This window comes from Oryctolagus cuniculus, chromosome 14, assembly GCF_964237555.1.
Source record: "Oryctolagus cuniculus chromosome 14, mOryCun1.1, whole genome shotgun sequence".
NCBI lineage: Eukaryota > Metazoa > Chordata > Mammalia > Lagomorpha > Leporidae > Oryctolagus > Oryctolagus cuniculus.
The window spans coordinates 50815187-50830793 of NC_091445.1; the positions used below are offsets into that span (position 1 = coordinate 50815187).

General features: G+C 38.3%; 1 protein-coding gene and 1 pseudogene across 7 annotated transcripts in view; one reads left to right on the forward strand and one right to left on the reverse strand.

The window, feature by feature from the left end:
- Nucleotides 1–9040, reverse strand: part of CDH12 (cadherin 12) — a 1101741-nt gene extending 1092701 nt beyond the window's left edge. For all 7 annotated transcript variants that reach the window (XM_017344661.3, XM_051853848.2, XM_051853852.2 and 4 more), the window contains exon 1: nucleotides 8692–9040. The gene's annotated coding sequence lies outside the window, so the exon portion shown is untranslated. The remainder of the gene's footprint in view (nucleotides 1–8691) is intronic.
- LOC127492900 (U2 spliceosomal RNA) lies at nucleotides 1743–1906 on the forward strand (annotated as a pseudogene).
- Nucleotides 9041–15607: the final 6567 nt, after the last annotated feature.

A 15607-nucleotide genomic window follows, 5' to 3' on the forward strand; every position in this document is an offset into this window, starting at 1 on the left:
AGTGAGCCCTTGCTTATTGAAGCAGCCTTCTAAATGAATAGGTCACTGCCTGTTTAAAAGCACAGTTTTTTTTTTTTAATGGTTCAAGAACTTAGAGTCTATTAGATCAGATGGCCTAAAATTGTACGCACTTTGGATAGCTAGCATGCTTTGCTGTGTATATATTTTATTTTATTTTATTTTATTGACAGGCAGAGTGGACAGTGAGAGAGAGAGACAGAGAGAAAGGTCTTCCTTTGCCGTTGGTTCACCCTCCAATGGCCGCCGCAGCTGGTGCGCTGCAGCCGGCCCACTGCGCTGATCCGATGGCAGGAGCCAGGTACTTATCCTGGTCTCCCATGGGGTGCAGGGCCCAAGGACTTGGGTCATCCTCCACTGCACTCTCGGGCCACAGCAGAGAGCTGGCCTGGAATAGGGGAAACCAGGACAGAATCCGACGCCCCGACCGGGGCTAGAACCCAGTGTTCCAGCGCTGCAACGCGGAGGATTAGCCTAGTGAGCCGCGGTACCTGCCTGCTGTGTATATATTTTATGTTTAGTGAAATAAGCTGGTCCCAAAAAGATAAGTATGTTTTCTCTGATATGTGATACTTAACATAGAATAAAATGTGTATAAAACGCAACTGAAATCTTATGATTTGATTACTGTTTGTAGCCCTTGTCTATATTCCTATAGAACAATGCTCTTTCCACTTTTTACTTGTTGAACATTATGGTTAGTGGTGCATTAAGTTTGTGATTATAAAGTAAATTGAAATTGTTGTTGCAAAAATTAAAGCAAAAAAGGAAGGAAATAAAGGGTTAGTGAGGGTGGAATGGAGTAAATGATGCATTTTTTTAGAATTGTATCTATGAAATATATGAAATTTGTTCTCTTAATATTAATAAAATTAAAGAATGTTCTTTGAAACTTGGTTAAACAGGGAACACTGAAGTTGTGATATTCTGTATAAATGTGCATATGTATCAAGTCAAAAAGAGAGGACTTGTACAGAGATATTCCACTAGAGGAAATAAGTTTCCACTCTAAGCTGACTTTCATAATGCAGTTAACTCCATTAGAGAGAATGGAATTTCAAATACTGTTCAAATTAAGGCAGTGCAGTTAGAAGCAGCAGCAATTCAGGAAGAATTAGCAATGCCCTTCTGAAGAGAGCTATTGAATTAAACCTTGGAGGGCTTTAAGATTAAGCCATTTAATTGCTGCTTTAGGAGCTTCGGACTTTGCATAAACTCAAGTTCAGGTGTTAATACTGAGTCTCCTCTGCTCTTCTCAGATAACACAACTGAATCTCAGAGCCAATTATGGCAATCCGTATAAGGTCCTTTCCCCTCTTTGTAATGTGTCCTGGGAGTTTTATTTTTAATTGTAGACACCATGGGAAATTGGAGACATTATATCATCAAGACAGTTTGGATCTTGAGTTGGTTGTAAAGATAACCGCTGTTCATCCAAGTTATTCTGCCTTACATTTCAATGCTTGCCTCCCTCCCATTTTATGCTGCTTTCTATCTGGTAATCATATTAACAGAAAATAATGATTCTATACTAACACAAATGGCAATACTAGTTAATGATTAGCATGTTTTATGCTGTTATATATTAATGTACTTTTCTTAAAACTGCAAATATGTCTCGCTTTCCTCCATAAAGGTAATCCAACTTAATGTAACTGATGTAAATTGTTGAAACTCCTTTTATCTGTAAATGTATGCCTAAGCCAATTGTTGTATTCATGTCCATCTCTTCTCGGCCTTTTGGCTAAGATCAAGTGTATTCATGTCCATTCCTTCATTTAGTCAACAAATACTTATTGAGGGTTTAAATGTGTCAAGCACTATTGTAGTGTTTCCAACTTGAGGCTTATATTTTGCTTTGAAGACAAACAATATATGGACACTCTTCTATGCATAATTCTATTCGTAATTTGAAAATGTAAGAAATCAAAAATATATTTTATATTCTTAGTTTACTAAATAGCAGAGTTGGCAACACAGCACACTATAGAATATGGGCTGTTTACCCTCACAGCCCACCATCCAATGAGAGGATCTCCCTGTATATCGCTAGTGCTGGCATACCCTGATCATTGCTATTTGCAGGTCTGAAAACAAAGAGAATTTTGCAAAGAAAGGAGAGATGCAGCAGTCAGTGGGAGGGAAATAAAATCTAGTAATAATGAAAAAGCACATGAAAGTGTTCCTTTAAAATGTAATTCAAATATCAGAATTGCTAGGTTTTAAATTTTGATGGATAATGTTAAGTTTCCATCCCAAGAATTTCACACTGTATATTTGACTCAAAACTATGAGATGTGCCTGTGCTTTTGTGATATTATTTTGTGTTTTAAACAAGGCTTACCTTAATTTTTTTTTAATAAGTGACACATTTTGACAATAGCTGTGTCTGGGGATGTCTGCAAACTTCTGGGCCAAGGCAGATTACAAATTCTATATTTTTATTTATATATTTCTTACACAATTGGTGTTACACAAGTACAGGCCTATAAAAACTACTTGATAAGTAAACATGTGGAAGGTTAGAATTTGAGTGTTAGAGAATAGCTATTTCATTAATAAGTATGTTAAAAATTTAAGGATTGGCAGTATGGTATACTGGATTAAGCTGCCAGTTGCCATACCAACATCTGGTTTGAGTTCTAGATGCTTTACTTCCAATCCGGCTTCCTACTAATGCTCCTGGGAAGGCAGTGGAATATGCTCCAAGTACTTGAGCCCCAATCAATGATGTGAAAAACAAAATGGAATTCCTGGCTATTGGCCTGGCTCAGACCTGCATGCTACATCCATTTGATCAGTGAATTGAAGATCTCCCTCCCTCTCTGGTTTTCAAATAGAGAGATCTTTTTAAAAATAAGAAATCAGATTTTTACTGTTTAGTATATATGAAGTTTTGCTACATGTGCTAGATTACTTGACACAACTTCATTTCTGGTTATAACAGCTACAATTTTTTTTTGTTTATTTTGACAGGCAGAGTCAGTGAGAGAGAGAGAGACAGAGAGAAAGGTTGTCCTTCCATTGGTTCACTCCCCAAATGGCTGCTATGGCCAGCGCACTGCGCCAATCCAAAGCCAGGAGCCAGGTGTTTCCTCCAGGTCTCCCATGCGGGTGCAGAGTCCAAGTACCTGGGCCATCCTCTACTGCCTTCCCGGGCCACAGCAGAGAACGGGGCTGGAAGAAGAGCAACCGGGACAGAATCTGGCGCCACAACTGGGACTAGAACCTCGGGTGCCGGCGCCACAGGCAGAGGATTAGCCTAGTGAGCCACAGCCCCAGCCACAACAGCTACAATTCTAATATCAGGCTTCCTTCTATTAGATCTTACAGTGATGTTCTTTTTCTAGTAGTCAGTTAAGTACAAATACTGGATACCAACTGAGATAAATAGGGGCTGGTGCTGTGGCGCAGTGGGTTAGTACTCTGCCTGCAGCACCAGCATCCCATTTGAGCGCCGGTTCTAGTCCCAGCTGTCCCTTTTCCAATCCAGCTCTCTGCTATGTCCTGGGAAAGCAGCAGAAGATGGCCCAAGTGCTTGGGTCTCTGCACCTGCATGGGAAACTGGGAAGAAGCACCTGGCTCCTGGTTTGGTTCAGCGCAGCTCCAGCCTTTGTGGCCATCTGGGGAGTGAACCAATAGAAGGATGACCTTTCTCTCTGTCTCTTCCTCTCACTGTGACTCTACCTCTCAAATAAATAAATATTTTTTTAAAAAGATAAATAGATTTCTCACTTTGAGATATTTTTATCCAATTATTTTGGACTTCACATTCTTTTATAAACAAGTGTGTATCTTAAAGGCTTGCCAAGAGTTTATTTTTCACTTATGACTCATTAATCTACTGCTAGTAGTTAGGGAAGAATGGTATTTCAATAAAATATTGCTTTGTAATCTGCCTGCAGGGTGAGTGAGTGGCACTGGTTCATGTCCCGCTGTTCCTATTCTGATCCAGCTCTCTGCTTGTGGTCTGGGAGAACAGTAGAAAGTGGCCCATGTGCTTCGGCCCCTGCACCCATGTGGGAGAATTGGAAGAAGGTCCTGGCACTTTGCTTCTGATAGGCCTAACTCAATCTGTTGGGGCTGTTAGGGAAGTGAACCAGTGGATAGAAGACCTTTCTCTGTCTCTCTCCATGCCTGTAACTATCTCTCAAATAAAATATTTTTTTAAAAAGTACTAGTTTGGATAAATTAATCAGAATCACATCGCTTATCTCCCAACAACCTTTTTTTATGTTCTAATTTTTTAAATGTTGAAATGTAAGAAAAATTTAAAAAAATTTAAAAAAAGAAATGTAAGAAAAATTATTCAATGTTTGACTTTGAAATGCTATATCACATTGATGTTTGTAATGTCTACTAATTTTATCTTACTCAGACTTGGATATTGTAGATTTTCATATTTGCTAATACTTGGTCCATTACTTACTTCTCTTTTTCTTTATGTTTAGACTATTTGCAATGATTTCTATCTAATTGATTCATGTGCTCAAGTCTCCATGCAACAGCAACATCATAAACTTCCTGACTCTGTACTCACTCTGCAGCTGTATGAAGTTGCTTTTATTTCTTCAAATCTAAGCCTTGGAATGAGATGGTACAACTAGCCGTAAGAGCCTAAATGTCACTAATCCTTCAAACCACATCCTTACCCCTCTATTGAGAGTGTTCTTGACTAAGAAATACTACTTTGTGGGAAGTAGCCTGAAGACCATATTTGTCCCAGTATGACAAAGTCTGGTACAGAACAAATCATTACCATCACATGTTTTTATCTACTCAATGGGCCAGCTCTGACTATAGCTGGGCTTTGTAGTCAAGAAAAATTAAAAGAAGACAGACAAGACTATGAATGAGTGTTTTTTATGGACTAACATTATACTAGATACAGAGAAGAAACCAAGAATCAAGAAGTTAAATAATTTTACCCAAAGTATCCATAGGATAATTTTCAAATTACAGACTTAGAAACTGCTTGATCCCAAAGCTTTGATCTTTCCACATCTTTACAAAGAGTGAATTAGGGGGCTAATCTTTGTTCAATGTATTTTATAATTTTTCAGCAACTTGGAGTCACAGGATGAACTGGTCATTTGACACACTAAAGTTATAACCATAATTGTGCACATCCTATTTTGCCTGTGAGTCTATACTCACGACCTTTGATTAATGTTTGACTATTAACAAGATATCCCAAGTATGCATAATTCAGTCACTTCAACGTGTAGATTTATGGATTGTATTACTCTGATATCTGTGCCCTGACTGGAGACTTAACTATCAGTAGAATCTTAACATAAGCACATCTCAGCATGTTAAGTATTGTATATGAAGTCACCCCCATATTAATGCAATGTCCATCATTTACACAGCAATAACTTAGATATTAGTTCACATAACTGGAGTGATGAAGGAAAACCAATATAAAAAACTAAAGCAAACTGAGAATTTACTTTACCCTTACAGTCATGAATTAGGATATGACAGAGTGATATAACCTTACATATAGGTAAATTTATTAAATAAGTTATTGAAAACAGGGTATATGTTAACCTAACAGATGTTTATTAAATAAAGTGATAAATATTAAGTGAGTGATTGAATAAATCCTTAGAACATTTACCTAGGATCTCACAAAAAATAAACTATCATTGCAAAAAAACCCATTACCCAATTTTGCTATGCTCCTAATTTCACTTAGTCTTTTCTAGAATAATCATCTACTCTCCCTTATTAGGTATTTTATCATATAATGCTTTAAATGAACATTGATAAACTGCTATTGATATTCCACATTGGCAACATTATACACATTCATATACGTTTTCCTTTTAAAGTTTGGTTATGATATATCATCCTTTTAAAATAATAATTTAGAAAAAAATGCAATTGCCTAAAAGCCAAATGTTTTTAAAAGCTATAGGGGTGTAAAATTTTCAATTATATACTAGTGAAGTAACAGGAAAATTCCCGGAGCAAAAATCATAATTCTTATTTCTGTTAATTTTATTTTTTCTTAATATTAATTGAGCCTATACATAAAACTAAAGCTCAATATTTGTTAAACAGGAAGGGCAAAATATTTGCTACCTCATGTTTAATACAATAGGATCATTAATTATTAGTAGAGTATAAGCAATATTATCTATTATGTGATAATGACATTGTAATGTAAGACAAAAGTATGTTTAAAACAGCAATAGTTTGTTTGAAGACAGATTATAATCTCATTTTAAATGAAACATCTGCAGTCACACTTTTCCTCTGGAAGTACGAAGACATTTATTATACAGTCTACAATTAGGTCACTTTTTCACTCAAGTCCTTAGATTCGATATTCTCACATGAGAACATGCCTCTCTTCTGAAAAGACCCATTCCTCTATGCATCCTCCTGTCACAACTGCTGGGTTTCATGATATGACATCTAAAAGCACAGAGAAGAAAACACTGTAGTCTTTCACATTGCATGCAAGAATAGTTTAGGAAGATATTTGCAGTTTTAGCTCATTAACAAGTGATTCCCTGATCATCATCATGCATTTTTGAGGCAAAGTGGCATATATTAACCACAGAATGATAAGGGATTGATTGATGTCAATCTATGTCACACACTATTAGGTGAAATACGTTCTGCCAAAACATTAAAGGCAAAAGAGGTTCACTTTAAGATCAGTTTTCTGCTCCATTCCTAAAGGATGTAATCATATAGAGGTCTCAGTATGTCATATGAGGCATTAACAGGGATTTTTCTATAAACTAAGCACTATTACTGCAGCAATAAGTACTTAATATGCTTCATCCCACATGTGAAACAAATACTACCCTCTTTCAGCAATAATGCAGCTTTTTTTGTGATTACATAAAATGACCACATCACTAAGCCGATCAGTGGAAGGAATGATGTCAAGCAGGAAAAAAGCATTCTTGGCTTGAAAACTTCCCCCTACTGCTTGGAAATGGTACACCACAGCAAAAGTTAAGAATGTAGCATCTGCAAATAGCCTGCACACAACAGAAAACTAAAAATCAAGTGGTTTTTGTTGCTGTTTGTGGTGAAGAGATTTAACAACAGCCATTTAAATTTGGAAGCTAGTCTTTGGAGTTATTAACTCAGGAAATATATGTTATATTTTGGAAATGGATTTTCAAGTTAATATGAAGCCTCATTTTTTAACTTCTGTGGTTTCTATAGCAGGTGGAAGAGCAGACCCTAAATCTTGTTACTGAGTCATTTGATGTTAGATTAGTTCAATGTAAGCTTCTAATTTGAGAGTGGCTATACACTAGAGCACTCCCAAACAATTCATCAATCTATTGCCCAAAGCTGGGGAATAGTAGCCATCTGCTTTCAAATTCTAAAGGGACATATTGCTAGAATCAAAATATTTATAACAAACCTTTTCAGTTAAGTTTCTTTCTAGAAATAATAGTGGAAGCATCAGTTATATATTCTAAATTGTTTAAGATACTTTAATAAATATAAAGATGCCATTGAATGAGGTTCAATATTCCTGGACAGCTGTGTGTCTCTTATTTTGCAAATCTTAAAACTGATCAAGTGTGCAATAAAAGATCAAGTGAACTGACATCTGCTTGGCATGGCTGGATTTTCCATGTCTTGTCCGCGTACAGGGTACTCTAAAACTGTAAACAGATCTGCAGAATAGACTCCACTTAAAAAATTCCCCCTCAGTATGTAATTTTCTAGCTGAGCAGCTTGTGAATGAGCTTCAAAACACCTGATGAGAAACTGAAAATCATACAATGGTCTCAGAATGCTCCAAAAGTATGTCAGTTGCCTCTCTGGGGAGTGCAGAGAAATTTGTCTGTAAGAGCATCCAGCCCTCTGAAGTACAGAGGTTCAGAATCCACTATGATCCCATTGAGGAAAGAAAAAGACAAGCAATGATGCTAAAAATAAGAAAATATAAAACACTGACACCTCTTTGAAAAGCCCTTTGCTGTCACATCCCATAGCACACCTCTTTTCCACTTTTTAAATGTATCACCAATGATTAATAACCTTAAGATAACTTTGAAATGCATATTATATAACCCACAGCTGATCTGGTAATCTGTATCTATTCCACCTGTCCCAAATTAGTTTGCAGTAGGGAACCAATGGCTGTTTGCCAAGAGACAGACTATTAAAACACTGAAATTATTTTACATTTACATTTTTGAAGAATAAAGTTTAAAATTTTCATGAAGAAGGGGATGAGGTGAACCAGTGTTTACAGAATCTGCTTGAAAATAAAGCACTATTTTGTTGATAAGAACCAGGTATCAATAACACCATTTGTAAAATAACCAGTTGAACATGGAGCACACCTACTTATTTTCATCGGAAAATTTAACCATGCTAAGGTGCCTTATTAGAAAAAAGATTTCTTTCTCTCGCCCATTTCATGGAATCTCTCACTCCGAAAGCCTGGGGACTTGTTTAGAACTTACCGAAGTTTCCCAAAGCAAAACCACGCACAAGCTCCTGATTCGGATGCCAGATCTCTGTGCAGCCTCCTTCAGCTTCTGTCTACGCTCGGCACCACTTTATTAATCATGTATGAATTTCTGTGCAGGCACCCTGGAGCGATCACACGCACGATGCAACCCAACAATTAAAAAAAAAGAAAAGAAAAAAAAGAAAAATAAGAAAAAAAGGAAAGCTTACCTGGCAGCAGAAACGGCAGGCTGCAGGAACCTCCGCACGGTGGACAGGCGGCGGCAGCAGGAGGCAACAACCCAGCCTTGCACCCAAGGTGAGACCCTTCGCTCTGCCTCTCTCTCGCTTCCCCTTCTGAATCACTGTAGCCACGCACTGCCTTGCGTTTTGTCCCCTCTCATTCACACAAGGCTCTCCAGGCCGGGCAGCCCGCGGACACCACTTTCTTCCTGGAAGCCGCTGCCTCTCTTCTCAGAACCGCCTGGACCCCTCTCTGTGGCTCCCTCCACATTTACCCTTCAGATCAATAAGGCTCGCCGAGCGGCTGGAGCTCCACCGCAGCGGCGAGCGGCGAGCCAATGGGCGCCCAGGGTTCCCTCCCTGTCATCTCCCCGCCCTCAAAACAAAACACAGCGTGCCTTTGACACATCAGCGAGTTGTGAAAAGTAATTGAATCCCAGGTTGGAAATGCATCTGGTTTGTTCTTTTTCCCCCCTAGCGTTGGTTATAGAGGGCTTTGAATGAATCCAAGGACTCCATAGCTCTCAGAAGACTTATTAAAGGAGCGGAGCAGAGGTGAAGATGAGGCGCTGAGCAAGTGATGGCACCTGGGTTAGCACCTGGCGCTCCGGTTGTTCTGTGCTTGAGGCCTGGGGAATATAGGAGGACTGTCACCCAGAGGCAAAGGGCTTGGGCTTGGATCTTCCCTACGTAGCTTTGTCCTTTTATTTTGTGGAACAAGACCATAAAGTCCATTTTATCTAGAAACAGTCTCATTCTTTAAATATTTTCTAGACAAGTATCAGGCTAACTGGTGACAACCACCAGGTCCAAGCGATTACTCCTAATTCACTCATCTGTTTCACGGTTGCTTTAACTTGTTCCATATACTGCAGGAAACTAACCATTGTTCTACTATACATTAGTCTAACCTGTTCTATTTTTTCCATGGGTGTACTTTACAATATCTTAAAATTAATTTCTTGTAATAAGGAATTTTATTAATGATTACTTGAAATCTTATGGAGGATAATAATGATAATAGCATGTTATAATGAAGAATATCATTGTTGAAAACAATAGTATCAATTCTCCTAAAATCCCCAATATCATAATGCATGCTTTGTCCATGATGGTCTTCATATTTGATTACTGAAATGCTACATATTATATACAATTATCTAAAAAAGTATATCAGAAATTATTCATATCTCTACAAAGATCTGTTAATCTGTAATTTGTATATTAATGTATCAATATTTGAGATTATTTAATCCAAGCATATCAAAATTTCAAGTTCAAGAGTGTCAATGCAGTTTTTAAAATATGTGTGAGTAAAAAAAAAATTAAAAAAAATAAAAATAAAATGTGTGAGTACCAGATTTGGTAACTCAAACAGCTGCCCAAATAATAATGTCTTTTCAATGTCAGTGTTGAATAGAAATAAAATTAATGTGTCTTTCTGAAATCTTTTTGTTTCACTGAAGTAATACAAATATGTTGATGTATTTGGTGTAGCCAAGCTTTGAGTATTGTGACAAGTTAAAATAGCTTGGGGAGACATTACAAACAAAACAATTTCGTTACCTGTCCATCATGTGAAGGAGGCATGGAAAAATGTAATATTTACAGCACTGCATGTTGTGTCACTATAAAGAGGTGAATGCTAACTTTATTGTAACTCATTCTTGTAGCCAATAAAATTTTATTCTGTGCAATATCTGGATATGTGCAGTCACCTGGAGTTGGTGCGTAAAGGAATACCCTTATACTGGGGAAATATGAATCATAAACATTGTTCCCCCTAAATTTTATAGTAGAATTTATTCATCTGTTTATATTCGTGTAAGTCAATGATTCTGTGTGTGATCCCCAGAGTAGCAGCAAAAGTTTCATCTGGGAAAAATTGCAAAGGAAAATTCTCAAGCCTTTTCCAATTCTATTGGATCAGAAACTTTGGTATCCAGAAATCTGTGTTTTAATATTCCTCCAGGTAGGCCGGCGCCATGGTTCACTAGGCTAATCCTCTGCCTGCAGCGCTGGCACTCCGAGTTCTAGTCCTGGTTGGGACCATGGTTCTGTCCACTTTGCTCCTCTTCCGGTTCAGCTCTCTGCAGTGGCCTGGGGAAAGCAGTGGAGGATGGCCCAAGTGCTTGGGCCCTGCACCCACATGGGAGACCAGGAGGAAGCAGCTGGCTTCTGGCTTCAGATTGGCGCAGCACCAGCCATTAGTGGCCATGTGGGTGATGAACCAATGGAAGGAGACCTTTCTCTCTGTCTCTCTCTCTCTAACTCTGCCTGTCAAAAAAAAAAAAAAAAAAAAAAATTCCTCCAGGTGAATCTGATGCACTCTCAACATTAAGAGGCATTGCTCTACAGAAGAGCTATGTAAATTAGCACAGAATAACAGACACACACTTTTATAAATAAAGTTTTATTCAAGACAATCACACTCATTCTTTATAAATTGTTTATCTACTACAATGTCAGAAATGAAGCCAAAATTATTTGTTGTCTGTCCTTAAGAAAACTTTGTTGACACTTGCCTAAGGCATTACAAGTTGTGTGAGATAATTAGTACAAGTGGGAAAAGTTGTAAAGAAAAAAAAAATCACTTGAGGTAGGGTGCAATCGATCAGTTAATGAAATCAGTGGGATTGGAAAAGGTGATTTGATAAATCGTATTAATATCCTTTTTCTTTTTCTGTTTTTGCTGTTCCTTTCTACTGTCATGGTGTGCTTCTCTTCCCCAGGCTCAGTATCTGGCTTGCTTTGAAACAGGAATGGGAGTGAACTTTGTCACTTTTGAATGACAAATATAAGTCTACACACAACTCTGTCAGCCAGAATTGTTGCAGGAAGAGAACGTTGGGGGTTGGAGTTTGATATGTCCCAAGATGGATAGGTGGCATCAGAGGGTAATATGACTTTTATTTGTAAGTCACTGAAATTAGAATATCATTTGTTACTACATGGGAACCCAGTCTCTCTCAACTAAAGCAAGTTAGGTTTAGGCAAGAAAACAAGTGCTAAAGCAAAGGCACTGAGTGGGACACTGCATCTGCATAGAACTCAAATACTGCTTTTGTGAAACAGCAATAAACAATTAGAATGTCGCGATGGAAGGAATAAACTGAAAGATGAGAAATGGATGTTTGACAAAATTAGGACAATTAGTTAAGGCAAAGGAGATGGAACTTAATTCTTTAACAATGGGCAGCCATTGAAGGCTGCTTTGTAAAGGAAGTAAATTGTGGAGTTATGCTCTAGCAAAATTACTCTATCAGCAAGAAAGAGGTAGAAGGACAATAAACAAAGGGAAATTCATCACAAAACAGTGAAAAATTAAAATGCGGTCTAATATGTGCCAGAACACAAACATTGCTATTCTGGCATTCAATGGGTCAATAAGATTCATCAATTTGCCTTCCTAAATACAACTGAAAGCATCATTTTTGTCGTTTATTTTACTCAGCATTGTCATTGATTTGACCCAGATGTTTGTCTTTCCTCCTTGGACATTGGTTGCAATAGATGATCTCTGACTCCTCAAAATCCCTGCTGTTTGTTAACTACTGCTTTGCTTCACCACACATTTACTTTGAAACTCACTCAGGCTGATGGGGCATTTCCAGTTTCATAGAAGAGGGAAAGAAATCAGGAGAGTCTCATTCCCACAACCAAAACAACAACTTCTGCTCCGAAGTGATTGACGTCCTTTCTGTTTATAAATCTATGGCCAAAAATGTCAGAAACACATTGCTCAGCCAGATGTCAATGTAACAGAGATGTGTGAACCTACTAGATGGAGAGAACCACAGGGAAGAGCAGAGATTATTTTGAAGAATGATAAAATATACCACTGGCTCTTCCAATAATAAAATAAGATGATAATGAATAGGCATACTAGTTGGTCTCTGTGTCATTGGAAAATATCATATTTCCCTCCTTTCTGTTCTGCTTTGTCACATGTTGTACATATTGTTAAACTGAAATCTTTGGGAATTTAAAAAATAAAAGAAATTGCATAAAGACCATTAACAATATGAATTATAGATGCATATAGTCAGGATAACAAAGAATCAGAGTGGTCAATGTTTTCAAATCTAGAGTTATGCATCTATCGTCCTCAAATAAGTGTATGAATCAAAGGCTCATATGCATGTTCAGAATGTGGTTCATATACCCCATGACCACCAGGGACAGAGAAAAAGGGCCTCTTTATTGAGTTAGCAACTGTGAGTAAGGAGGTTCCAAGGGACTTTCTGAAGAATCATAGATAATACGTCTTAGAATTTTCCACTAATCCAATGAAGAGCTGGGAAATTTCCTTTACTTATTGGGCTACAGAACTTGTAAGTGATGTAAGTTAGAGAGAGAAAGAAAGAGAGAAAGAGAAAGAAAGAGGGACACACAGAGAGACAGAGATATGAAGGTAGTTCAAAAACTTTCCTGGAAAACAGTATTAAAATAAGAGGTTTAGTACCAAAAAAATGAAATCCATGAAGATTTTTCCATCATAAAATTTTTCCATGAACATTTTGAAAGCCCCTTTTATGCATGGATACCTGAAGTTTTTGCACCAAATAAACTTATCTTCTTTTTTTTTTTAAAGGTTTATTTATTTATTTCAATGGCTGAGTTAGAGAGAGAGAGAGAGATCTTCCATCCTCTGATTTATTCCTCAGATGGCCACAGTGGCCAGAGCCAGGGTGATCTGAAGGCAGGAACCAGGAGCCCCTTCTGGGTATTCCACATTGGTTCAGGGGCCATTTTCTTCTGCTTTCCAAGGTTCATTAGTAGGAAGCTGGATACAAAGTGGGGCAGCTGGAATGCAAACCAGTGCCCACATGGGATGCTGGCACTGCAAGCATTGGCTTTACCAGCTATGCTACAGTGCTGGCCTATAAACTTTTTTTTAAAGATTTATTTACTTATTTGAAGGTCAAAGTTACACAGAGAGAGAAGGAGAATGTGGGAGGCAGAATCCATCTCCTGTGGGAGACGAAGCCCGCCTCCCATAATATGGCACTGATAAGGAGTAACCAGCTTTCACACAGCTGATTCATCTTGACTACTAGAAGCTGCAGGAGCCAATTCATCCTCTGATTAGAAGAGAACGGCATGCTCGACATGTGGACAGGCGGAGTACGGATTGGTGGAGAGGACTATAAAGGAGAAGAGAGATGGCACGGTGGTGTGGGTTGGTCGGAGAGTGCGTTGGAGAGTTCACGGGGAAGTTCGTTGCTTCGTTCTTTCTCATTTCTCTACTCATTCTTGCTTTGGGAGTTTGCTGTTTGCTCATTCTTACTTTACTATAGCAAAGACTGGTAAAAAAGGGAACAATAAGCGTCCGGTCTAGTGCGGCTCCTCCGCGTGCGGAGGAGCAGCAGAGAAGGAGAGAGGAAGAGGTCTTCCATCTGCTGGTTCACTCCACAATTGGCCGCAATGGCCAGAGCTGTGCTGATGCGAAGCCAGGAGCTTTTCCTGGGTCTCTCACATGGGTGCAGGGACCCATGGGCTTAGGCTATCGTCTACTGCTTTTCTAGACCATAGCAGAGAACTGAATTGGAAGTGGAGCAACTGAGACTTTGTGATGCCCATGTGGGATGCCAGCACTGCAGGCGGCGGCTTTACCTGCTATGCCACAGCACTGGCACCAGCCCATAAACTTTTAATTTCATTTTCCACAACCTCTTTTGTAGTACCTGCATATATAGATAATATACACAGTAACATTCACCACTCTCTTGGATTAAAATGAGCCTAAAGCAAAAGGCCAAGATAAACCATGCTCAGTGGATCTATCCCTCCATGTGGCCCCTGAAATCAGAGCACTGAAGAAAATGTAACTTTTCATATGAGGCCCTAGGACAATGTTTATGTTAGGAGCGAGAGGCAGGGGAGAAGAGGAATTCACAGAAATGATGTGTTCTTCAACCTTCTGTTGTGGCCTGGAAAAGCAGTGGAAGATGGCCCAAGTACTTGGGCTCCTGCACCACTTGGGAGACCTGGAAGAAACTCCTGGCTCCTGGATATGGCTTGGCCTAGCCCTGGCCATTGGGGCCATTTGGAGAGTGAACAGTGGATGGAAGACCTCTCAGTCTGCCTCTCCTTCTCTCTCTAACTCTGCTTCTCAATAAATAAATTTTTTAAAGGAAAAGAATATCAGTTAACGCATAAGAAAAAAAATCTGTTTTTTAAATAATTAAGTTCGTTTGCACAAGTGTAATTAAGAATTGTAAGCTTGCATGTTAAGATATTTTGTCTTTATGTGGCAATGAAGGAATGTAGAGAGAAATATGAGAGGTTTATGATGACAAAAATGAGCACTGGTGCTCAGCTATCAGATTTCAAATACTCCACAGTTTACTATGTTGTTGTCCATTAATGTTATTTAACATCTCTATACTTTTATGTTCATTTGTAAACTGAAGAAAATAATAGTGTCACCTTCACAGATGCTATGGACTTACAAGTGAAATATTGAAGCCCATGTCTGACAGCTAGCAAATGCTCAGGAAACTGTGTTGATTGGTAACCAATATCATGATTGTTTAACGTTTTTGTTACTGGGTGATGAACCAAATCTCTATTTTCTGTTATATTCTTATACTCAGATTCACTCACCTTAGTCTACCTTTTTGACTATTCATGTATGAGATCAAACATACAAGCATTCTTCAAAAAGTTAACAGGAAAGTGGAATTAAAAGACAAGCTGATTTTGGTGAAAAGACTTTTGAAATCCATGAAAATATTTTCATAATATGTATTTCCTGTGGACATTTTTGAAGGCCCTGGATATATACTTCAGAATCCAAAGCCTTGAGAATCCTGCATCATTATGCACTTCCACTAGACTAACTGGTTTCTGCAAGTTCTGATTGTCTTTAAGGATTGAATTAAACAAGTTTAAAATTACC